The sequence below is a fragment of the Hylobates moloch genome, unplaced genomic scaffold (assembly GCF_009828535.3).
Source record: "Hylobates moloch isolate HMO894 unplaced genomic scaffold, HMol_V3 SCAFFOLD_8, whole genome shotgun sequence".
Lineage (NCBI taxonomy): Eukaryota > Metazoa > Chordata > Mammalia > Primates > Hylobatidae > Hylobates > Hylobates moloch.
This window is the reverse complement of record NW_026652283.1, coordinates 25,798,454-25,814,247: the sequence shown is the minus strand read 5'-3', so window position 1 is coordinate 25,814,247 and position 15,794 is coordinate 25,798,454. Positions and strand designations below refer to the sequence as shown.

The 15,794-nt window shown below is 42.6% G+C and overlaps 1 protein-coding gene across 1 annotated transcript in view; it reads right to left on the bottom strand.

The window, feature by feature from the left end:
- STK38L (serine/threonine kinase 38 like) overlaps positions 1 to 15,794 on the bottom strand; it is a 148,533-nt gene that overhangs the window by 128,514 nt on the left and 4,225 nt on the right. The window contains exon 2 of the mRNA XM_058443013.1: positions 13,465 to 13,632. The gene's annotated coding sequence lies outside the window, so the exon portion shown is untranslated. The remainder of the gene's footprint in view (positions 1 to 13,464; positions 13,633 to 15,794) is intronic.

The following is a 15,794-nucleotide window of genomic DNA, read 5'->3' as shown; positions in this document are numbered from 1 at the left end:
TTGCCAACAAGCCCAGAGTGTCACACTCAGACTTAGCCACAAACTTTGCTGTTGGGTCACAGCAAAATGAAAGAGGAGAGGGAAAAACCAGGAACCAGAAGAGTAAGGACTGAGGGTGAACTGAAGGAGCTCTGGAAACTCTGTGGTCCAGGCCCAGTTTGGGTTTGGTTTAGATGATAGGTTGGTTCAATCTAAAGTGTGGGACACATCAGTGGGAGTTCCAGTGACAGGCTAGAATCAAATTCAGGTGGACAGAGAGTGGGCCAATCCCAGCAGAGCCCAGCCAGTGGCTGAAGGTATCAGAGAAAGGACTTGGTTTTGTAGGGGAGGGACCTGGCAAGAGCTAAGAACTTTCGAAAGGGCAAAAGAACTAGAGTGCAGGGCTATGGAAATGATTAAAGTGCAAACGTAGTGCGTTAACATGGTAGGTGCCTGGGGAAGGCTGTATCTGTGCAGTCCACATGGATGCCCAGGGCTTCCTAGGTCTTTGCTGGCAAGTCAGATTCTAAGGGTCAGCAGCTGGACAAGGGCTGATAGTGTAGGCAGGGGCAAGCCTACACGTAAAGGAAACCAGATCAGCTCTCTCACTGTGTGCTTCCATTGTATCCTTAATATGCTTTTGGGCAACACTACTCACACTTGCAATTACCTCAACAGCTTTTATTCCTTGCTGGTGTATGAGGGTGGGCATTGTTTTTATATTGACTACCACTATATGCCCAGCACAATACTTGGCACATGATGCGCATGTAGTGTGACTAAAGGGAAGAACTGGGACCTGTCTATGGAAGAGGTTTGCAAAAGCAGAGATGGACTCTGAGACTCAGCAGACTTACATCCTAGCAATATTTCTCAACTCTTCTACCTCTTACTTCCTTGCAAGGGTCAGGACTGGAATTAAGGAGAAGGAAAGTACACCACAGTCATGACCTGCCCTGTAGAGCAAAGCTCAACAGGACAGCTCTGCTATGCTGCGCCTGTTGTCCTGAATAGCACCAGGTTTTCTGTTGCAATTACACAGTTTAGTCTTTGAATAGTACATTTTCACGCCAGCATTTTCTTCTTTATTAAAGAAGAGAGCTAATAAGACAGTATGAGGGTCCAAGGAGAGGAAAGGTGAGGAGTAGAGAGAGGAATGAGAGAAAGAAAAGGAAGAAAAGTGAAGATCTCATTATCATTTGCACCAGGACTGGATTTGGGTTGTTAATGGCTCTGCTTCTCAGTTACTGCCCCAACCTACCCATTGCTGACTTCTACTCTCCTACAATGCTGCAGTGGCAACAATCACCTCAGGAGAACCTCCCAGAGACAGAGAGCCCTGCCCACCACACGGCAGAGCAGCAGCCAGTTTTGTTCTGACCTCCTGACTTCCACACCTCATATGTTAAAGTTCAGCTCCACTGCACTTGCTCCTCTCCTAGGACTTTTCTCCTTGTAGCATGAGCATCCCAGTCACTGAGACAGAGCTGGATGGTATTAAACTCTAGAATGCCTCTGCAGCCAAAGCTAATAAACAATGGAAAGAAGGGTGGATGGTGGAAAAGAAAGATTCTCTGTGTGTATATGTGTATTTTTAAACTAACAGGAAAAACATTGTAAATGGAATTTCAGTAGAACAAAATCTTATCCAATGGGAAATTTTAAAAGATTCTAAGAAATACCAAAGAACGCAGACTGTTTGCAGATGGATGACAACATTGCCTCTAAAAGGACTTGCTGTTTGAGAAAAAAAAAAAAAAAAAAAAAAAAAGCTAAAACTGGCCCACACCCACAAAGCAAATAGTTGTAAGGGATGATGGGAACAAATTGGAATGTGGAATTTTTTGACCCATATTTTTATAGCAAATAAAAATAAAGGATTTCAAGTGTAATCCTAGGAGGGTAGGGGGAAAGAAATCAAAGAAACCAAATGGCTTAGAACTAGCAGAAATAATTTCCAGAAAAAAGAGGCTCTGGGCATATATGGGAAGAGGAAAAATACCAGTATCTCATTCAGATGTATTGATCTCTTAAACAGGAAGGGATTTGGACTTTTCCTCCAAACGCCTTCTTCCAGTGAAGTTAGTGCTCACTGGAGCCCAGATGGGAAGCAAGAAGTTAGAGCTTCCAGAAAGTCCACTCACAGACACAGGTGGTTTTTGAGTCAAGCCAAGGGATGTGTTAACCAGTTTACTCTTCTAGGTAGTAGAATGCCAGTTACAGGCTAGGCACAGAGCAGGAGAGACAGGGTATCCTTGGATTGCAATCCATTTTAAGAATTTCTCGGAGCCAAGATGGCCGAATAGGAACAGCTCCAGTCTCCAGCTCCCAGCCCCAGCGACACAGAAGACGGGTGATTTCTGCATTTCTGCTTGAGGTACCGGTTTCATCTCACTAGGGAGTGCCTAACAGTGGGTGCAGGACAGTCGGTGAAGCGCACTGTGCGCGAGCCGAAGCAGGGCGAGGCATTGCCTCACTCGGGAAGCGCAAGGGGTCAGGGAGTTCCCTTTCCTAGTCAAAGAAAGGGGAAACAGACGGCACCTGGAATATCGGGTCAGTCCCACCCCAATACTGCGCTTTTCCAACAGGCCTGGAAAACGGCACACTAGGAGATTGTGTCCCGCACCTGGCTCGGAGGGTCCTGTGCCCACGGAGTCTCGCTGATTGCTAGCACAGCAGTCTGAGATCAAGCTGCAAGGTGGCAGCGAGGCTGGGGGAGGGGCGCCCGCCATTGCCCAGGCTTGCTTAGGTAAACAAAGCAGCCAGGAAGCTCGAACTGGGTGGAGCCCACCACAGCTCAAGGAGGCCTGCCTGCCTCTGTAGGCTCCACCTCTGGGGGCAGGGCACAGACAAACAAAAACTCAGCAAGAACCTCCACAGACTTAAAGGTCCCTGTCTGACTGACAGCTTTGAAGAGAGTAGTGGTTCTCCCAGCACGCAGCTGGAGATCTGAGAACGGACAGACTGCCTCCTAAAGTGGGTCCCTCACCCCTGAGCAGCCTAACTGGGAGGCACCCCCCCAGTAGGGACAGACTGACACCTCATTCAACCGGGTATTCCTCTGAGACAAAACTTTCAGACGAACTATCAGACAGCTGAATTTGTGGTCTCACGAAAATCCGCTGTTCTGCAGCCACCGCTGCTGACACCCAGCCAAACAGGGTCTGGAGTGGACCTCTAGTAAACTCCAACAGACCTGCAGCTGAGGGTCCTGTCTGGTAGAAGGAAAACTAACAAACAGAAAGGACATCCACACCAAAAACTCATCTGTACATCACCATCATCAAAGACAAAAAGTAGATAAAACCACAAAGATGGGGAAAAAACAGAGCAGAAAAACTGGAAACTCTAAAAAACAGAGCACCTCTCCTCCTCCAAAGGAACGCAGTTCCTCACCAGCAACGGAACAAAGCTGGATGGAGGATGACTTTGATGAGTTGAGAGAAGAAGGCTTCAGACGATCAAACTACTCGGAGCTACGAGAGGAAATTCAAAACAATAGCAAAGAAGTTAAAAACTTTGAAAAAATATTAGAAGAATGGATAACTAGAATAACCAATGGAGAGAAGGGCTTAAAGGAGCTGATGGAGCTGAAAGCCAAGTTTCGAGAACTACGCGAAGATTGCAGAAGCCTCAGTAGCAGATGCGATCAACTGGAAGAAAGGGTATCGCTGGTGGAAGATGAAATGAATGAAATGAAGCGAGAAGGGAAGTTTAGAGAAAAAAGAATAAAAAGAAATGAACAAAGCCTCCAAGAAATTTGGGACTATGTGAAAAGACCAAACCTACGTCTGATTGGTGTACCTGAAAATGATGGGGAGAATGGAACCAAGTTGGAAAACACTCTGCAAGATATTATCCAGGAGAACTTCCCCAATCTAGCAAGGCAGGCCAGCATTCAGATTCAGGAAATACAGAGAACGCCACAAAGATACTCCTCGAGAAGGGCAACTCCAAGACACATAATTGTCAGATTCACCAAAGTTGAAATGAAGGAAAAAATGTTAAGGGCAGCCAGAGAGAAAGGTCGGGTTACCCACAAAGGGAAGCCCATCAGACTAACAGCTGATCTCTCAGCAGAAACTCTACAAGCCAGAAGAGAGTGGGGGCCGATATTCAACATTCTTAAAGAAAAGAATTTTCAACCCAGAATTTGCTATCCCGCCAAACTAAGCTTCATAAGTGAAGGAGAAATAAAATACTTTACAGACAAGCAAACGCTGAGTGATTTTGTCACCACCAGGCCTGCCCTAAAAGAGCTCCTGAAGGAAGCACTAAACATGGAAAGGAACAACCGGTACCAGCCACTGCAAAAACATGCCAAATTGTAAAGACCAGCGAGGCTAGGAAGAAACAATAGCAACTAACGAGCAAAATAACCAACTAACATCATAATGACAGGATCAGATTCACACATAACAATATGAACGTTAAATGTAAATGGGCTAAATGCTCCAATCAAAAGACACAGACTGGCAAACTGGATAAGGAGTCAGGACCCATCAGTGTGCTGTATTCAGGAAACCCATCTCACGTGCAGAGACACACATAGACTCAAAATAAAGGGATGGAGGAAGATCTATCAAGCAACTGGAAAACAAAAAAAGGCAGGGGTTGCAATCCTAGTCTCTGATAAAATAGACTTTAAACCAACAAAGATCAAAAGAGACAAAGAAGGCCATTACATAATGGTAAAGGGATCAATTCAACAAGAAGAGCTAACTATCCTAAATATATATGCACCCAACACAGGAGCACCCAGATTCATAAAGCAAGTCCTGAGTGACCTACAAAGGGACGTAAACTCCCACACACTAATAATGGGAGATTTTAACACCCCACTGTCAACATTAGACAGATCAACGAGACAGAAAGTTAACAAGGATATCCAGGAATTGAACTCAGCTCTACATAAAGTGGACCTAATAGACATCTACAGAACTCTCCACCCCAAGTCAACAGAATATACATTTTTTTCAGCACCACACCACACCTATTCCAAAATTGACCACATAGTTGGAAGTAAAGCTCTCCTCAGCAAATGTAAAAGAACAGAAATTATAACAAACTGTCTCTCAGACCACAGTGCAATCAAACTAGAACTCAGGATTAAGAAACTCACTCAAAACCGCTCAACTACATGGAAACTGAACAGCCTGCTCCTGAATGACTATTGGGTTCATAATGAAATGAAGGCAGAAATAAAGATGTTCTTTGAAACCAACGAGAACAAAGACACAACATACCAGAATCTCTGGGACACATTCAAAGCAGTGTGTAGAGGGAAATTTATAGCACTAAATGCCCACAAGAGAAAGCAGGAAAGATCCAAAATTGACACCCTAACATCACAATTAAAAGAACTAGAAAAGCAAGAGCAAACACATTCAAACGCTAGCAGAAGGCTAGAAATAACTAAAATCAGAGCAGAACTGAAGGAAATAGAGACACAAAAAACCCTTCAAAAAATTAATGAATCCAGGAGCTGGTTTTTTGAAAAGATCAACAAAATTGATGGACCGCTAGCAAGACTAATAAAGAAGAAAAGAGAGAAGAATCAAATAGATGCAATAAAAAACGAAAAAGGGGATATCACCACCGATCCCACAGAAATACAATCTACCATCAGAGAATACTACAAACACCTCTATGCAAATAAACTAGAAAATCTAGAAGAAATGGATAAATTCCTCGACAAATACACCCTCCCAAGACTAAACCAGGAAGAAGTTGAATCTCTGAATAGACCAATAACAGCTTCTGAAATTGTGGCAATAATCAATAGCTTACCAACCAAAAAGAGTCCAGGACCTGATGGATTCACAGCTGAATTCTACCAGAGGTACAAGGAGGAACTGGTACCATTCCTTCTGAAACTATTCCAATCGATAGAAAAAGAGGGAATCCTCCCTAATACATTTTATGAAGCCAGCATCGTCCTGATACCAAAACCTGGCAGAGACATAACCAAAAAAGAGAATTTCAGACCAATATCCTTGATGAACATTGATGCAAAAATCCTCAATAAAATACCGGCAAACCGAATCCAGCAGCACATCAAAAAGCTTATCCACCATGATCAAGTGGGCTTCATCCCTGGGATGCAAGGCTGGTTCAACACACGCAAATCAATAAATGTAATCCAGCATATAAACAGAACCAAAGACAAAAACCACATGATTATCTCAATAGATGCAGAAAAGGCCTTTGACAAAATTCAACAACCCTTCATGCTAAAAACTCTCAATAAATTAGGTATTGATGGGACGTATCTCAAAATAATAAGAGCTATCTATGACAAACCCACAGCCAATATCATACTGAATGGGCAAAAACTGGAAGCATTCCCTCTGAAAACCGGCACAAGACAGGGATGCCCTCTCTCACCGCTCCTATTCAACATAGTGCTGGAAGTTCTGGCCAGAGCAATCAGGCAGGAGAAGGAAATAAAGGGTATTCAACTAGGAAAAGAGGAAGTCAAATTGTCCCTGTTTGCAGATGACATGATTGTATATCTAGAAAACCCCATTGTCTCAGCCCAAAATCTCCTTAAGCTGATTAGCAACTTCAGCAAAGTCTCAGGATACAAAATTAATGTACAAAAATCACAAGCATTCTTGTACACCAATAACAGACAAACAGAGAGCCAAATCATGAGTGAACTCCCATTCACAATTGCTTCAAAGAGAATAAAATACCTAGGAATCCAACTTACAAGGGATGTGAAGGACCTCTTCAAGGAGAACTACAAACCACTGCTCAATGAAATAAAAGAGGATACAAACAAATGGAAGAACATTCCATGCTCATGGGTTGGAAGAATCAATATCATGAAAATGGCCATACTGCCCAAGGTCATTTATAGATTCAATGCCATCCCCATCAAGCTACCAATGACTTTCTTCACAGAATTGGAAAAAACTACTTTAAAGTTCATATGGAACCAAAAAAGAGCCCGCATCGCCAAGTCAATCCTAAGCCAAAAGAACAAAGCCGGAGGCATCACGCTACCTGACTTTAAACTATACTACAAGGCTACAGTAAGCAAAACAGCGTGGTACTGGTACCACAACAGAGACATAGATCAATGGAACAGAACAGAGCCCTCAGAAATGATGCCGCATAGCTACAACTATCTGATCTTTGACAAACCTGACAAAAACAAGAAATGGGGAAAGGATTCCCTATTTAATAAATGGTGCTGGGAAAACTGGCTAGCCATATGTAGAAAGCTGCAACTGGATCCCTTCCTTACACCTTATACAAAAATTAATTCAAGATGGATTAAAGACTTAAATGTTAGACCTAAAACCATTAAAATCCTACAAGAAAACCTAGGCAATACCATTCAGGACATAGGCGTGGGCAAGGACTTCATGTCTAAAACACCAAAAGCAATGGCAACAAAAGCCAAAATTGACAAATGGGATCTCATTAAACTAAAGAGCTTCTGCACAGCAAAAGAAACTATCATCAGAGTGAACAGGCAACCTACAGAATGGGAGAAAATTTTTGCAACCTACTCATCTGACAAAGGGCTAACATCCAGAATCTACAATGAACTCAAACACATTTACAAGAAAAAAACAAACAACCCCATCAAAAAGTGGGCAGTGGACATGAACAGACACTTCTCAAAAGAAGACATTTATGCAGCCAAAAAACACATGAAGAAATGCTCATCATCACTGGCCATCAGAGAAATGCAAATCAAAACCACAGTGAGATACCATCTCACACCAGTTAGAATGGCCATCATTAAAAAATCAGGAAACAACAGGTGCTGGAGAGGATGTGGAGAAATAGGAACACTTTTACACTGTTGGTGGGACTGTAAACTAGTTCAACCATTGTGGAAGTCAGTGTGGCGATTCCTCAGGGATCTCGAACTAGAAATACCATTTGACCCAGCCATCCCATTACTGGGTATATACCCAAAGGACTATAAATCATGCTGCTATAAAGACACATGCACATGTATGTTTATTGCAGCACTATTCACAATAGCAAAGAGTTGGAACCAACCCAAATGTCCAACAACGATAGACTGGATTAAGAAAATGTGGCACATATACACCATGGAATACTATGCAGCCATAAAAAATGATGAGTTTTTGTCCTTTGTAGGGACATGGATGAAACTGGAAAACATCATTCTCAGTAAACTATCGCAAGGACAAAAAACCAAACACCGCATGTTCTCACTCATAGGTGGGAATTGAACAATGAGAACTCATGGACACAGGAAGGGGAACATCACACTCTGGGGACTGTTGTGGGGTTGGGGGAGGGGGGAGGGACAGCATTAGGAGATACACCTAATGCTAAATGATGAGTTAATGGGTGCAGGAAATCAACATGGCACATGGATACATATGTAACAAACCTGCACATTGTGCACATGTACCCTAAAACCCTAAAGTATAATAAAAAAAAATTATGAAAAAAAAAAAAAGAATTTCTATAAATACAATATTTACCCTCAAGGCACGCTTTATTGGTTTAGGGTCATGCTTTCTTTTTGAATGACAAAAGTAATCCAATACAGAAATATCTAACCACTGTGCAAAGGAGATATGAATATATACTCCATTCATGACACATGGTACAAATGCAAAATACAGTTTACCAGAGGGAACCTTACGAACACAGAAGTAGCAGAGCTCACACAATCCTGCAAGTTATCTTTCCCAAGAAAAGCATGCTTAGACTGGCACTAGAGAGATATAGTCACAAAAGGACCTATCCCACAGTGCTCTACATACATATAGAGAAAGGTGATCATGTACCAATGGGAGCTTGCAGATCAACCTGTTCAGAAGGGAAGCTATTCCTCATCTCTAAAAGAAAGATAATAATTGTACTTACCAGCTGGGTGCGGTGGCTCACGCCTGTAATCCCAGCACCTTGGGAGGCTGAGGTGAGTGGATCATATGAGGTCAGGAGTGGATCATATGAGGTCAGGAGACCAGCCTGGCCAACATGATGAAACCCCATCTCTACTAAAAATACAAAAATTAGCCAGGCATGGTGGTGGATGCCTGTAGTTCCAGCTACTCAGGAGGCTGAGGCAGGAGAATGCCTTGAACCCAGGAGGCGGAGGTTGCAGTGAGCCAAGATGGTGCCACTGCACTCAAGCCTGGGTGACAGAGTGAGCCTCTGTCTCAAAATAATAATAATAATTGTACTTATCTTATAAAGCTATTAGAGAGATTAAGATAATTAATACTTATAAAAGATGTAGAACACTGCCTACACATAGAAAGCAATTTTTGAATTAAAAAATATGTATCAAATACCAACTATGAATCGAGTGCCATTTTAAGGGCTGAAAATGCAATGGTGAACATGGAGCTTCCATCTAGTGGGAGTGAAGATAATAAACAGCACAGCATATAATACAATGTCATGTAATAATAAGCACTCTAAAGAAAATAAAGTGATGGGAATGCTTTTTGTACATAGGGTGGTAAGGAAACGCCTCTATGAGGAGATGACACTTGACAAAGACCTGAATGGGGTAAGGACACAAACCATGTGGCTATCTAGGGGGAAGAGTATTCTAGGCAAAGGAAACAGCATGGGCCAAGGTCCTGAAGAAGGAGCATGCTCAGGGTATTCCTGGGATAAGAAGAAGGCCGGGTTGGGCACGGTGGCTCACACGTATAATCCCAGCACTTCAGGAGGCTGAGACGGGTGGATTGCTTGAGGTCAGGAGTTCAAGACCAGCCTGGCCAACATGGTGAAACCCCATCTCTACTAGAAAAAATACAAAAATTAGCTGGGCGTGGTGATGCATGCCTGTAGTCCCAAATACTTGGGAGGCTGAGGCAGGAGACTGCTTGAACTCTGGAGGTGGATGTTACAGTCAGCCGAGATCGTGCCACTGCACTCCAGCCTGGGTGACAGAGGCAGACTGTCTCAAAAAAAAAAAAAAAAAAAAGAAGGCCAGTATGGCTCAAGAGCTGTGAGAAAGCAAAAAATATTGGGAAATGAGATCAGAGAAGTAGGCAGGGGCCTCATCTTGCAGGGACTTGTAGGCCATGATAAGGACTTTGGATTTTGATTAAGAATAATGGTAAGCCATGGAAGAGGGTTAAATGGTGAAGTGACATTATCTAATTCATGTTAGATATTGAAACAGTCCCCCATTGTAGAGGGACTGTAAGAGAAAGAAAGTAGAAAGAGTTGTTAGGTAGCAATACTCCAGATGTGAGACGATGGTGCCTTAGGCTGGGTGGTGTCAATATTTGTCCTGAGCAACAGCTGGCAAGTATGGTGACGCTATTCATTGAGATGAGAATCATCCAGGAAGGAGCCATTGGGTTAGAGGCATTCAAAAGTTTGGTCTTGGACATGTTAATTCTGAAACATAAATAGACATCCAAACCCAGTAGGCAGCAGCAATGAGATTTACAGCAGGGGACCATTCATCAAAATAATGCCTGCAGCAAGCATTTGCCAAGATGAGTTTGAGGGCCTGTGTGGCGAGCATTGCAGGACACTGGCAAGGACCTATGGGTCAATGGCAAGTACTATGGATGTCAAGGCATTGGCTCCCTTCAGGAGGACTGAAGGAGAAAGGAAGGCACATGGCTCAGAGGCCCCTCTGGAGTGGCGTGAACTGCAGTAGGGTGAGGTGACATCAGCTGCATTTGGGGAGGTGGAGGAAAAGGGTTTCTCAGCTGGGTCCAAACAGTTCAGTGTCTCACTTGGGATTTTGCTCTATTTATAGCTTCTGAGGCTGAGGGTGGGGGGATGAGGCAAAGATCAATCACTTAATATTTCTGAACCTCCTGCTTTTATCTATTAAGGAAAACAGACTATTCATAGTAATAAGAGCTAATCGTTATTGAATATTTTTCTATATATTGCATACTGTACTAATTGCTTTTTAAGCGCTGCCTCATTTTATCTTTACAATATGCTGGGAGACAGATGTCAGCTTATCGATGAGGAATAGATTTAGTGAGAACAAGTAACTTTCCCTGGGTCACATAGCTTGCATTTATTTGTTTGTTTGTTTATTTATTTATTTATTTATTTATTTATTTTTATTTTTCAGAGGGAGTCTTGCTCTATCACCCAGGCTGGAATGTAGTGGCACGATCTCAGCTCACAGCAACCTCTGCCTCCCAGGTGCAAGCAATTCTCCTGACTCAGCCTCCCGAGTAGCGGGGACTATAGGCGTGCCACAACTCCCAGCTCATTTCTGTATTTTTAGTAGAGACGCGGTTTCGCTATTTTGGCAGGCTGGTCTCGAACTCCTGATCTCAGGTGATCCACTGCCTCAGCCTCCCAAAGTGCTGGGATTACAGGCTTGAGCCACCATGTCCAGCCACATAGCTTTTAAGTAGTTAAGAGACAGGGACTAGAATTGAAATCCAGATAGTCTGACTCTAGAGACTGCTACAATGTTCTGCTTCCAGCTCTCATGTACTATTCCTCTAGGATAAAAATCACACCTCACATATGTGTTAACATACGTCAGAGCCCTCTGCAGGAACACTGGCATGATTAACTTAGGTGCCTTAAGGCAACAGCAGCTGGCCAGCATCAAATGACTTGTTAAACTAAATAGTGGCTCCCAGCCTCACCATGGACATTCAGATGTCCATGTCCTATACTCTGTAACCTGTCGCTGTTACATTTATGGCAAGAGGGATTTTGCAAATGTGGTTAAGTTGGGGATCTTGAAATGGGGAGATTGTCCTGGATTAGCCAAGTGGGCCTGATGTAATCACAAGGGTTCTTCTAAGAGGGAAGGTGATGTGAAGATGGAAGTAGAGAGAGATTGAGATTTGAAGGTGATGCTACATTGCTGCTTTTGAAGACAGAGGAAAGGATCATGAGCCACAAAGTGCAAGGAAAACAGCTGTAGAAGCTGGAAAAGGCAAGGAAACATATTCCCCTAGAGTCTCCATAAGGAAGCACCCTGCCAACACCTTGACTTCACCCAGTGAAACCAATTTTAGACTTCTGGCTTTTGGAATTACAAAAGAATAAATTTTTGTGACTTTAAGTTGCCAAGTTTGTGATAATTTATTATAGCTGCAATAAGAAACTATTAATAATATGAACAGAGTGGGGGGGCAGGTATGGCAGCTACTGGATGAGGATGTCAGGGAGAGCTAGAACTAGTGTGGCGGTGAAAGCCCCTGGACATATTCAAGGATAGAATGGTCTGAGAAAAGGCTAAGAAGTAGCCACAAGCTGTTGAGCTGAGGATGGCTGCAATTTCTAACACATCCCACAGAAGGCTGGGCTTCTGGAAAGGTCAGGACAACTATTTAAAGGATTGTTGAGTCGAAGGAACCTCTGCTGGTCTGACCAGGCTTTCTTCACGGTGCAGGACTGATGAGACCATGCATCCACTTGGTGAGATGGGGACCCAGGTGCTTTACCGGTCAAGCAGTGGCACCTTGGCTCAGCACACAGCACAGTGTTTTATACATAATGGGGCCCCCTTAAGGTTTGTCCCTTGTTTTCTCCTGGACAGCGTGACTCAGAAGTAGGAAACACATACACATATCCACCCCCATACATACACATCTCAGAGTTGAGACAAACATTTCCTCATTCTAGATTTCTAAATAAGCCCTAAAAATAAAAGCCCTGAAAAAAATTCTACCCAAACGTACAGGATTAAAGAGAATAATCAGATGTAGGGCGTGGCTTTTTTCTAAGGAAATTCGTGCCCTTTATCACAGATACTCAGGTCCAGAGCTCTCCACCCACAGCAGTGGGAAATGTCAACGTTAGCAAGGAGAAGTTACCACTATACCTGATTTATCATGACCTCTGGGGTAAAACTGCAAACACATGCTATATTAATTAGTTTCAACCAACCATTGTGTAAGGAATTGAAATACCAATACTCTATCATTTTTAAACAGGACAGTCTGAATTTCCTAATGTTGGTCTCTGGAAAGACTACTTGCCAACACACTGGGAGTATTTCTTGATTTGCTCCCAAGGAAAGCATTATTCACAGAAAGACATTCTAGCATTTCAGAGCTCTGGAGCCCTTAGTTTCAAACACTCTTGGTTTGAGTGACATTGAGTCAGAACCTAATGGTTTTTGGCCTATAGTCAGCAAGATTTATGAATCAGACTCCAGATACAATGCCATTTCTATTATTAACTTCTTTTGACTGATTACAAATACTGTGCAAGAGCCCGTGGCCTGCAGTGCCACTAGGTCCATCTCAAATGCTAAGGTTCTCACAGTGGTGGTCACACAGCTATTTCCTTTACAGTATCCAGTTCATACTCCTGTTCCAGCTGTGGTTGGTGGTGACAGAGGCAGTGATGTGAGGCTGCTGCTACAATAGCAGGGAGTTTCCAGCCCCAATCAAGATTAGAGGTGCAGGCAGGCAACCCCAGCATCAATTGGTATAACTGATTCATAAAGCTATGAAAAGGAAGTCAATCTGGGAGAGAGGTAGACTCTAGCAAAATGTAAGTGTTACATTTATCCCTCACCTGATGAACTCCTACTCACACTTCAAGGCTCAATTCAGATGTTTCATGGAGACACCATGAGATTGCATGACAAAGCTTAGCAGAGTTAGGGGAAGGGCTTTTTCCACACCTTGGCTTAAAACAGAGATGGTTCTGGGGTAACACAGACTGACGGGAAGACAGTAGCGCCTGAAGGGATAAAAAAAAATTACAGTGTATGTCATTGTAGAAAATATAGGAATGCAGAAAAGTGTACAATAAAAAAATCCAAATCACCCATAATAGAATCACATGGATATAGAACTATTAGCAACTTACTGCAGTTTAAAAGGTATTTTATTTCCAGACAATTTTTTAATCATTAATAAATTATGGCAAATCCATATGATACAGCCAGTAAAATAGACTTTTCATGAATATTTAATGACTTGGGAGAATGTTTGTGATACAATAAAAATTCATGTTGTACTTTTTTCAGTATGATCTGAATTTTGTAAAAAGAAAACATATACACATCTGTATATATACATTTAAAACTGCTGAGGATTAATAAACAAATGAATTACAAATGAAAAATAACTGCAAATTCCTTGTTACTCTCTAAGTCATCCCAGCCCACCCCTGAGTTGGGGTCTATTTCTTTTCCTTCTTTAATCTGGTTAGGCCTGAGACTGATTTGACCAATAGATACAGGACAAATGATTCTGTGATAATTCTGGGCCCAGCTTTTTAAGAGGACTGGAATTCTAATTCTTCCCTTTTGGAACTCAGCTGCCAAGCTACAAAGAGACTCAAGCAGGTATGGAGGAGCCATGTCAAGGATGATCATCCCCTTTGGCCAACAGCTGTTGCCAGCACTGGCCAGCATTCCTGCCAGCTTGCCAGGCATGTGAATGAACCATCTTGAAAGTTGGTCCTCCCTCCTCCAGCGAGGAATACACAAATGGTGTATTTCTGTTTGCTAAAATCAGAGATCTTTGTGACTTTTCCTCCTTTGTTCATCGTATTGCTTTCTTCCACTTAGCTTTTTCATACTTCAATATTCCCTTCCTCAATTTTTGATAATATGCCTGGATGATTAGTTAAGATGATTTCTCATTAGAAAATGCTGTGGGAAAATACACATATATACACATATTTTATGTAAGTGGTTTCCCAGTTTTCAGCAGTACAATAACCATTTTTAACTAGGAAGACACACTTTTTCAAAGACTTGTCCAAAAACATACCAGGTTGCCATTTGGTGCAATAATCAGGTATTTATTAGAGAGAAGTATAAAGGCATGTGAGAGGCCGTGTGCCTCTGACTACTCTATCTGATTCAGATCAGGTGGAGGTTGGCTGTGTTTTCTAACTCAATAAACAGACTGTTTAATAAAAGGTAATGTAGCCAGGTGCAGTGGCTGACACCTGTAATCCCAGAAGTTTGGGAGACCAAGCCAGGAGTTTGAGACCAGCCTGGGTCACATAGCAAGACCTCGTCTCTACAAAAAATTTTAAAAGTTAGCTGGGCATGGGAGTGTGTGCCTGTAGTCCCAGCTACTGGGAGGCTGAGACAGGAAGATTACTTGAGCCCAGGAGTTCAAGGCTGTAGTGAGCTATGATTAAGCCACTGCATTTTACCCTATACAACAGAGCGAGACCCTGACTCTTAAACAAACAAAGGTTATCTGCCTAATGTATTCAGCCATACCAAAGCCAGGGGTGCCAACCATATTATTTCTGTCTTTTGGAATCATTCCAAGATACAGAGCTCTAAGAGAGGATATTGCATGCTGTAAGACTTTAGTAGCATAAAACATTCCCCTGTCCAGAATTGCTTTGAAAATTCTGACACCCCTCCCCCCCAAAAAATACTGGACAATAATACATTCAACATCGCATTAGGTCTGAATATGAATAACTCATTTTAATTACTTGCATATATTTAGTACAGCATTACACAATGTTCACATGCCTGCTATTTTAGGAACAATAAGACTTTGAACTTAATCCTTAATGCTTTTGCCTTAAATCCAAGATAGGATAAATTTGGACATACGTCTGTAGGACTACTCCTCACTCCTAGGAGGAAGGAGATTCTTCAGAATCAGCTCTATTCATGTGTTTGTAGTAAGCCATCTCTGATTGTTTTTATTCACAATACTTCTGACACCGAACATGGGGTTTTCACTCACATCAATCCATTCTCTAACTCTTCGAACACCAACTAGGTGTTCTACAATCCAATTCAATTCTGACACCATCTACCCAGAGTGAGTGCAGACCCCACAGGTTAAGGGCTTGGTCCCACAAGACTGTTCCCACTTCAGACACCAATTGCCAGTCTGGGCCATCCGTACTCCTGAGCA